This window comes from Lontra canadensis, unplaced genomic scaffold, assembly GCF_010015895.1.
Source record: "Lontra canadensis isolate GAN:19392208 unplaced genomic scaffold, GSC_riverotter_1.0 scaffold4, whole genome shotgun sequence".
NCBI classification, from domain to species: Eukaryota; Metazoa; Chordata; class Mammalia; order Carnivora; family Mustelidae; genus Lontra; species Lontra canadensis.
Genome location: NW_022630998.1, coordinates 30330335 through 30338515, shown reverse-complemented (window position 1 = coordinate 30338515; position 8181 = coordinate 30330335). Strand labels below are relative to the sequence as shown.

Genomic DNA, 8181 nt, shown 5'->3' with positions numbered 1-8181 from the left:
CCTCCCGATACGCGCGACCCGGACACCAGGATAGGCTCTTCACGACCGGAAAAGGCAGGACCTAAAAGACGTCATGCGCCCCTGCGGAAGTGGACCACACTCTCATTGGCTGTGGGACGTCTGTCTGTGGGAGCGGGCCTTTTGGAGGAGACCGGAAGTGGAGGCACTGCGAGGTAGGGTGCGGAAGTGTGAGCTGCGTAGGTTAGTAATAGTAAGTTAGTAGTAGTAATGGTTCTTTGTGCTGTCCTTTGTTGTTGTTGTTTTTCTCACTTTCTTTTTTCGTTCCCTATTATTTCCCTCTAGAATTCCTCAGTGCATGATTTTTCCTAGCTCGGAGCCCCCTCAATGTGTAAGCTCCTGGACCTTCCGTTGATGCACTCTCGGGGACGCCTGGGTTCTCTAAACGTAGGCGCAGGGTGTGCACCTGCTACGCCCTCGTTCAGTTTCTCCCTTTGCACCGGGGGATTCTGTACAATGCAGAGCGCCGTTGCAGTGCCCTGTAATGGTTGTGGAAGTAGGAAGGCATTTGAATCCGGAGGGTTGTGTTGAGTAGAGTGTTGGGACACTTCGGACTCTGGTCTTCCCTGTCTCCCAATCCCTCGCTCTTTGTAAACTGTCCGTTGGTTTCACCCGGAGCCTGAAGCATACTAGGCCCTTTGGAGTAAGAAACTGGGTGTAGTGACAAATGGAAAGAAACTGCCCTTTCCTGAGTTGAGTGGTTGCACAGGTATTCTAGAGAAGTGTTCCATCAGGGAGAGGAATCGCATGCCAACTTTCTCTTTTAATCAGTAGTAGTATTTAGCTTCTTTTAGTTTGGATAATCCCATTAGGTGAAGCTTTATTTTCCACCCGTTTTTGTCTTTGCATAACCCAAATGGGGAAACAAGTGTTTTGATGTATTCAGTTCGCATAGTTCTTGGGAACCTAATATATGGTTTTCGAATTAAAATGATACTGCTTTTTTACCAGTAGTCAGCCTCCCTCATTTTTACCAGTAGTCAGCCTCCCTCATCCCCCTTCCTCTCTTTTTACTTTATATCTGGTGTTGATAATGTTAATGGTTTCCTTTTGCATGATTTCCTTTTTTAAAATTCACTGATGGGCACATATATTAAAAGATAATGGCTTTACTTAACTGCTTGTTTTCTCTAATCCCCAACTAGACACCAGCAGTTTAAGATTAAGGCTCTTTATGTTCTAGTGTTTGTCTTTGTCCTTCTTCTCCTCCCTCTTTTTTATATTCTTTCCCCTGTGGCTCTTAGATTAAGACCCACATTTGACCTGCATGTTGTTTCTTTTAACTTTAAGAAATGCTTCTCTTAACTTTTCTCCATTTATTCACTTCTTCATTTATTGCTTTTCTGAACAAAAATCCTCTAAGGATTTTATATTCCAAATCCCCATTCCTCTTTTTCTGTACTTTTTTTGAGATCATTCCAGCATGGCTTTTGGCCCACCCTTCCCCCCAAACCTCTTCTTAGTGTCACCAGTGGTTTCCAGGTGTTAATCATTCCATCTTTTTTTGTATTTGAACTATCAGCAAACTTTGACATAGTTAATTCCTTCCTTCTTCATGATATATTTTCTTCACTTCATTTCCAGGACATCACACTCTTGGTTTTCCTTCTACCTTACTGGTTCCTTCTGTCTTCCTTCTGTTCTTCTTGATTTCTTACTGCTGAGTGTTCCAGGGCTTCAATCTTTGCTTCTCTTCTTTTCTTCTTTTTACACTTCGTTTTGATTATATCATCAAGTCTTAATGACTTTAAATAACCTTGTGTATACTGAAGGCTCCTGAATTCATATTCTTAGTTCCCTCTCTTTCTGAATTCCAGACATTAATAGTGGAGGAAACTGGGTGAGATGTATATGGGAACTCTGTGTTATCTTTGCAACTTTCCTGTAAATTCAATATTACTCCAAAATAAAAAGTTTATTAGAAGAAATGTAACATTACTTCTTTGCGTAAAACCATTTTATGACTTCTCATTTGATTCATGATAAAAGCTAATATCTTGACATGGGCCTACAAAGTTCTACATGATCTGTTTTCCTATTACCTCCCTGACTTCAGCCCTTTGTATGCTCTCCCCTCACTCTATCTTAGCCATATTGGCTTCCTTGTTTCTTAAGCCCACTTCTGCCTTAGGGCCTTTGCACTGGCTGCTTCATCTGCTTGGAATGATTTTTCCCAGACATCCTCACAACTGATCTTCATGTATGTACTCAAACATCACCTTTTCAATAAAGCCTACCTCAACCTCCTATTTAAAACTGCAGGTTTGCTGGGGCGACTGGGTGGCTCAGTGGGTTAAAGCCTCTGCCTTGGGCTCAGGTCATGATCCCAGGGTCCTGGGATCAAGCCCTGCATTGGGCTCTCTGCTCAGCAGGGAGCCTGCTTCCTCCTCTCTCTCTGCCTGCCTCTCTGCCTACTTGTGATCTCTCTCTGTCAAATAAATAAATAAAATCTTAAAAATAAATAAATAAAATTGCAGGTTTGCAACTATCCCCCTTTCCCCCACTGGCCTCTGTACTCCCGGTTTTCTCTATCTTATCTTCTCCCTTGACTCTAGCACTTATCACCATACTATATATTTTACATATTTATTATGTGTTTTTTTCATTGTTGGTCTCCAAAGGAAAGAGTTGTTATCTCTTTTGTTTCCTTATGCCAAATTCTAAAGCACTATCTGATGCATAGAAGTGCGCATGTTTTGGTTGAGTGAATGAATTTGACTTGGTATTTGAATTTAGTCATCCTTCATTTGCAGTCATTGTGAAACATTGAATTGTTTGTGGTTTCCAGGTATTATGCTGTTTCTTGTCTCCAAGGCTTTGCTCATGCAGGGTCTTCTGCATGGAGTGCCTTTTCTTATCTCTTTCCTTTTCACCTTTTAATTCATATCAGGTGTAACTCAGGGAAGCCTTCCCTGAAATATTAGGCTGGCTTACATGAACTCTTGAGAGGAGATACCATCCCGCCTCTGCACTTTACAAGCTTGTAAAATAATTATTTTTGGGTGGTTTTTTTTTTTTTTTTTTAATCTCACTAGAGAGATCAGAATGTGTCTTACTCATTCTGGGGATATCAAAGCCTGGTACGTAGGAAGCAGTCGTAAATGTTTTAATGCATTAATGGCGTGACCAAAGTCACTTAGCTATGAAGCAGTAGAGTTTTGATTTCAAGCTGACTCTTTTGGGTATAAAATCAGTGGTCTGTTTGCTATACCTTGTTCTCTAGGAAAAAGGTGGCTGTCCTTAAAATAATAGAAGGATTGTTTTTATACAGGTAGGAGGTAGTTAATAATTTTATAGTCCAGGGCAGTTTGTTCCTTGTCATTTGTGAAGCTGCCAGCGCTGATGAGAACATGAGTTGTGCTCTTTTCCCTAAGACATTGGCTGAAATGAACAGAGGGTTATCATTGTCATTATAGTCAGCAGTTTTTAATGTTGATGAAATGGGGCTCTTTTTAGAAGAACAGCCTTGAGACTTCTGTTGCGTCAAAGCGGGAAATCCATGCTAGGATTCCAAAATGCTCATGAGGCATCCATACTTTTGGTAGATGCCAGTACTGCCAATAGCTTTAAATTAAACTTTTGATTGTGTGCCATTGGGAAATCCCAGGCTATTTTCAAGATATTGCAAAGGTTTTTCTCACAGTGATATGGAAATTTGTTGTTAAGGTTGAGTTAAAGATAATTAGTTTGTTAACATAATTTCTGATACTTGGCACAAAACCTAGGTGATTTTGTATTTAAAACACTGTTTAGAGGCACCTGGGTGGCCCAGTGGGTTGAGGCCTCTGCCTTGGGCTTGGGTTGTGGTCTCCAGGTCCTGGGATCCAGCCCCGCATTGGGCTCTCTGCTCAGCGGGGAGCCTGTTTCCCCCTTTCTCTCTGCCTGCCTCTCTGCCTACTTGTGATCTCTGTCTGTCAAATAAATAAATAAATCTTTAAAAAAACAAAACAAAACAAAGACACTGTTTAATTGTAAATAATGAGCCAGACTTCTAACTACCTTTCATGGTAAACATTTTAAATTTAAACTGTCCTCTGAATATTATCATCATTGTCGTAGTCCATAAACCAATCTTTTTATAATGTTGCATAGCCTTCAGGACTAGCAGAAAAGGAAATAATCTGACTATAAATTCTGAAAAGGCTTCAGCAGCTTTCAACTCCAGCAGTGGGGTTGAAAATGGTGATTAGGCTTGGGATCAAGTAATCAAAAGCAGCTCTTGCTAAATTTGTGCCTTGTTTCTTTGAACTCTACTAACCCTGTAAAAGGGTCCAAAATGTTGAAATAAGCAAGAAAGTCAATCAGGTCTTTGTGTGAGAAGATGCTGTTGAATAAAGAAAGACCTTGCTCAACTGGAACAGAAGCAAGCGGCTGCTAAGAAATAAGATGCAGCCATTGTTGAGGAGACTCATCAAAGTCTTGACAGTATAAATATTGACATGCTGAGATATGTCAATATTTACCATGGAATTTGGAAGTTGCCAAGTTCCTGTTTAAGAAATGTGACCCTAGCATTGAACACAGTATATCAATAAATAAGGAACATGTCCAATGAACAGCTGCTCAGAGAAAGTAGGATAACATCTGTCTAAACTTTGGAGCATTTAAAGTTGAATTAAAAAAATTTATTGACAGTTCTTTGGTAATTTATAGGTGGATGCTTATATAACATAGTACACTAATATAGTTTCATATGGGGGCTTATGTGTTTTTAAAAAAATGACAGCGTGGTTGCTATTTATAATTTTGTAAAATCTATAAACTGAATAAAAAAACTCTTGCCTTATTCCTGTGTTTAGGAACGAACCTCATCATTTTACATATTATTCTTACAAAAATTGGCTCAACTCAAGACTTAGATATTACTTTTGGGAACCAAACTTTATGCTCTGAGAATTTAGCAATAGAGAAAGCATAATAAGTTCCTGAAGTTTAAATGTGATAAGATTTGTTCTGATTGTTTGATAGTTGTATCTCAGAAGAAAATGAGTGGATTAAAGGGCTAGTAAAGTTGATACGTTTGGTTGAATATCGCAGATTACCACTGTTAATTCCCATATGGATATCACTGTAATAGAGCATTTGATGCAAAGTAAAGACACATTTGAAGCTTTTCTATCAAGTCACTGGAACCATACAAACAGTCTTACATCTGTTTTGCAGACGTCTAGAAGGTTAAACTGAGCGTTCTTTGAATGGTGGTCCTAAAACAGTCCTCGAAGAGCTTCAACCATGAGTATCAGGACGAGTCCTCTCATTGCTTTTCTTTTCTAATAACAGAGACTGATGGCTTTTGTATAGCAATCTTAATTGTTTAACCACATCACACTCCTCTAAGTTTATATTGAGAAGAATGGTTGGAAAGTATAGTTGAGGTCATATATTCTGCCAGGAGCTACATTTGTTTCTATAAATATAAATGTGAAAAAATGAATTGAATTAGAGGTTTATAACAGGCTTTTAATGTATTCTTTTGAGTATATTAAAGATGGAAGAGAAAGAAACAATTTTAAAATGTAAATTGATTGGGTCCCTCTTAGAGCACATTTGCCAATATTTTGAGGTAAGCTGTTGAGTTTTAAGGAGAAAACATTAAATTTATTAATGATTTTAAAACTTGGAAAGCATCTTTTTTTGCCATGTAACCAAGACTTGAAACTTTGTTTTGAATAGATATTTCTTTTTTTTTCCCCCAGAATCATTAGGGCCTTCTGGAAAATATTCACCAGTTGTCTTCTTGAACCACCTGTTACCAGTTATTTATCATGTAGCAATAACAAAGTTGCCCAGTGCTTTCAAATGTCATGTGCTTTAGAACTGATGAGAGTGAGCTGAAAATTGAAATTATTAAGCTGAAAATGTAAAACTTCCTGTTTGGTGTTGAATGTTATGAGTTTAATGTAGTGTTTCCCGAAGTTTCATACTCATGCCACTAACAGAATATACACATTGCAGGTTCTATGAGATAATTGAGGTTTAGAGAATTAAATAATTTTCTAAAGTCCACACAACCACGGAATGATAGTGAGGATTTCATACTGAGGTCTGACTGATTCTAAAGCCTGAAAAGGAGTAGCTTAAACCGAAAGGTACTTCTTGGCCTCATACCTAAAACATCTATGGTTAGATCTAGATTCTGGTTTTGCTGGAATCAGACTTGAGCTGCTGTGCACATCTCTGTTTCACTTTCTGCTCTGTTGATTTTGTTGTCAGCAGCTTCAGGCTCACAGTGTTATAGCATCAAATCCAGTAGAGAAGATTCTATATTCTTAAGTCTTGGAATTAGGCTTTACTGGTCTTAGTTGTCCTAACCTGAGTCGTGTGCTCATCTCTGTGTCAGTCACCAGTGCATCTCATACCAGTATTTCAGGTGTAGTGATGATCAGATAAAGACTATTTAACCAAAGAGCCAACACTGAGCTTAGTATTTCTTAAATAGGCTCCTAAGTTTTAAGGTGTTGAATTATGTATTTGAGTTATATATTTAAGAACACATTTCTCATAGATGACTTTGTCTCTTTATAAAGGTACTCTATAACAATATAATCAGCTTGGTCAAATAATGCTGAGGGAACTATTTTCTTTTTATTCATTTTCTTGTAGAAAATTTCAAACATATATAAAGGTAGAGAGAACATAATGGATTCCTGTGTACCCATCACCTAGCACAATTATCAGCTCGTGAATCTTTTGCTTTTATCTTGGAACATCCTCCCACTAGAGTCCAAAATATGTTCAGGGATGTGGTTGAAAATGACTTAAAGTAAAAAAAAATACAGCATGGGAAATAAGTAGTAATTATTCATCCAGTTTGGAGTGTGTTGTTTATACTTATGTCTTTCAAACCATGTAAAATTGCCATTTTTTGGTAGGTTAAACATTGTTAAATATGGGCAGTTTCTCATATTTCTTAAATATTTTTGAGTGGCTGAATTAGGTAATGTTATAGGGTTCTTTTTTTTTTTTTTTTCCAGGATTAACTTTTTTGTACCCCAATCTTTTTTTTTTTTCTTTTAAAGATTTTATTTATTTATTTGACAGAGAGAGAGAGATCACAAGTAGGCAGAGAGGCAGGCAGAGAGAGGAGGAAGCAGGCTCACTGCTGAGCAGAGAGCCCAACGCGGGGCTCGATCCCAGGACCCTGAGATCATGACCCGAGCCGAAGGCAGAGGCTCAACCCACTGAGCCACCCAGGTGCTCCTTTGTACCCCAATCTTAACATTCATCCTGTTTGCCATTAGAAATAGGTAGATAAGTGGGTACAGTTGTCAGTCAATGGTGGGTTTGTGAGTAGGGGAAAAGTACAGTACAAGTCTTGTTTCTTTTTCATACGAGTGCTTTCAGTTACATTTCATTCTGAGGAGCACATTTTTCAGGTAGAAAAGACTGTATATACACTTTACTGATGGTATTTCACTCTTCTGAAATTAAAATACAAAAGAGGTGTCAAAATTTCACGACTTACAAAATCATAATTACTAAATTCTTAATGAAGAAAGACTGTTGTTTAGCTAATGCTGTATTTCAGGTATTATCTCTTCAGCTCTGTTAAGTGTCATTCTCACAGGAAACACTGCAATTAGGAATGAAGTGTTTTTGTGAAAGTTTAGAAAGTTTCCAAAATGATAAGTATCCTTTCTGCCAAGTTTATTGGTAATTAAGAGTGTCCATTTGATGAATAGAAAGGAAGTCCTGGAGCTTGGGGTCTAATTTTCAGGGCATTTTGGATCTAGGTGTTAGATTTTATGTGGGAAATTTAGTCAAGTTATTTTATTGTTTTAAAATACTTAGTTCATTGGGTAATGAAAAAAGAAAGAGGAAGTGAACTTTAAATGAGTCACTGAAACTAATGATTATTAATGGTATTTGTAACAGATAAGTAGAGGAAATGAGCAGTTATACGATATTTGGAATGGCAGTAGTTGGCATTCCACAGTCATAAGAGGTAGTTGAGAAGGGACTATGACCATGGCAAAGATGCTTTGATTTTTAGACGAATTTTATAGTTCTAACGCTTTATTCCTGAAGCATCAGACTGTTAACTTGACATCTAACTTGAACATTAGCTGTATTTTACAAGTTTTTGAACAAGATTATGTCCACTGTCTTAACTATATTTTACTCTGACTTTGGATGACCATCCATCCTAGATTGTCTGAGTCT

The 8181-nt window shown here is 37.9% G+C and overlaps 1 protein-coding gene across 7 annotated transcripts in view; it reads left to right on the top strand.

Annotated features, from left to right (window-relative positions):
• Positions 1 to 88: 88 nt before the first annotated feature.
• The window catches only part of XRCC4 (X-ray repair cross complementing 4), a 332298-nt gene continuing 324205 nt past the window's right edge, over positions 89 to 8181 (top strand). For all 7 annotated transcript variants that reach the window (XR_004381362.1, XM_032847173.1, XM_032847207.1 and 4 more), the window contains exon 1: positions 89 to 173. The gene's annotated coding sequence lies outside the window, so the exon portion shown is untranslated. The remainder of the gene's footprint in view (positions 174 to 8181) is intronic.